This window comes from Octodon degus, unplaced genomic scaffold (genome assembly GCF_000260255.1).
Source record: "Octodon degus isolate 3935 unplaced genomic scaffold, OctDeg1.0 scaffold00039, whole genome shotgun sequence".
NCBI lineage: Eukaryota > Metazoa > Chordata > Mammalia > Rodentia > Octodontidae > Octodon > Octodon degus.
The window spans coordinates 10797461-10799482 of NW_004524615.1; the positions used below are offsets into that span (position 1 = coordinate 10797461).

Consider the following 2022-nt stretch of genomic DNA (forward strand, 5'->3'; position numbering starts at 1 on the left):
TAATATGGCTTTACTTTTTATACTTTGCTTTTATACTTGTCTGCTGGATGGTTAAGACCAAGATAAAGCAAGACCTATATAACAAGAAATGTAGCTTTTGTATCTGACAAGGTCAGTCAAATCCCCTCAGGATTTATCCTGAGATCTCGTACCGCAGTTTGTAGATCCTTTGTTAGTGTCAACCATGAGGATGAGTTACGACTATTGCTTGACCAATTTGCTCTCTGTGAAAGCCTGAGAGAATATTTTCTCTCCATGTGGCTCTCTTTAGGCACACTCTACATCATCGATCACATTCCTCTGTGGCCTCATAATGTCCTTGATCAGAAAATTTGGGACACAACTGAGTTACATGATGTTATAGTACAGGTTCTCCTGTGTCCTGAGTATTCACTGACTTTGAAAAGCCAAAAATTAGAAAAAAAGAAAGGCTGCAAGGACAGCCAACATTTTGGCCCTAGTCTGAAGAATTTCTGAAGTCCTTCTGTGAGTATCTTTGAGAGGGGCATGCTGCTCCCCAGTGCCCTCTAGCGGAAAGGCAGGGCCCTAAACCGATAATGGTGTCCCCGCACACCACGTTCACAGTACCTTTTTTTTTATCTTTAAAAGTTTTTTTTTAATTTAAATTTTATTCATTTTAATGAAAATAAGATAAAATAGCCATGAAACATTTTCAAAAACAGGTTAGTAGGACAGTTACAATAATTAATACATTGCACATTGTTGTCTTTGTAGTAGTTATTCAGAGGGCAAGATGTAGACATGAAATCTTGTCTAAACACTATTAGCACAAATCTTTCTTCTCATTGAACTAAGAGAACGTAGCTGTATATCTATCCTAACTATCTTGTATATACGTGTGTGTGTGTGTGTGTGTGTGTGTATCACTACAAAATGGTCTTCCATTTGCATCCCCCTTCCTTGCTTAGCATTGTCACAGATGGATCTTCCATTGCTGTTAGAGAAGCTGTATTTGGAGAAGTCTTAAAAGGGTCTTTCATACTTGATACCAGTGCAAATATTGTAACTACTTGAATTCAGCAAAATAACCCAATAGAGTCCAATAGTACATAATAGTAGTGAGTTACCAGTACAACTGGCAGTTTTCTGAAGTTGCTGAATTGAGCCTTTTACAGTTCAGCATATTAATATAGCTTTACTTTTTATACATTGTGGTTACATTTTTCTGCTGGATGGTTAAGACCAAGTTAAAGAAAGACCCATATAACTAAAAATGTAACTTTTGTTATCTTACAAGCTCAGTCAAATCCCTTCAGGTTTTACTCGGGAACCATATACAGCACCTTCTGCATCTTCTGTCAGTATCAGACATTTGGATGAGTCACAGCCATTACTTGACCAATTTGCTCTCTGTGAAAGCCTGAGAGAATTGTTCTCCCTAGGTGGCTCTCCTTAGGCACACTATGCATCTTGTAACTGCTGGCTCTTTGCAGACTCAAAATGACCATGAAGGTAAAAATGTTGAATTAATTCAGGGCACTAAAGCAGCCAGAACAGGGAAAATGAAGATAACCATGAAAGAGCATTTCCAGAACTCCTTCAGAGAGGGGCAAGAACAATGGGCCTTGTTAGCAGCAGGAGAGAACTTTGAGAGGATTCATTGCAATATGCCTTTTATTGCAATAAATTTTTTAAAATGTAGGCTTTCACCATATTTTTCTATCGCACCTCATAGCTCAAATAGTAAAGTGGAGGAATATACATAATTCTCCAACTATTAAGATATAACAAGATAATATTTAATAGACTTCTTTAAAATACAACCATGGGGCTGGCCAACTAGCTCAGCAGATTAAAGCACCTGCTTAGACAGATGCCGTGGCTGGGGTTCAATCCCTGGCCTGCCGCACTGGCCCTGTCCCTGGGGTGTGCTCAGATGACAATTGAGACTGGTCGTGGTGCCATGCGTCTGTAGTCCCAGCTCCTGGGAGGCTGAACACAGGAGAATCACTAGGAGTCTGATCTATGTAATGAGACCCTGTAGACTCTGTAGTAAAATAC

The 2022-nt window shown here is 39.3% G+C and overlaps 1 protein-coding gene across 1 annotated transcript in view; it reads left to right on the top strand.

Annotated features, from left to right (window-relative positions):
• Nucleotides 1–2022, top strand: part of Nalcn (sodium leak channel, non-selective) — a 357549-nt gene that overhangs the window by 51652 nt on the left and 303875 nt on the right. The gene's annotated exons all lie outside the window — the stretch shown is intronic.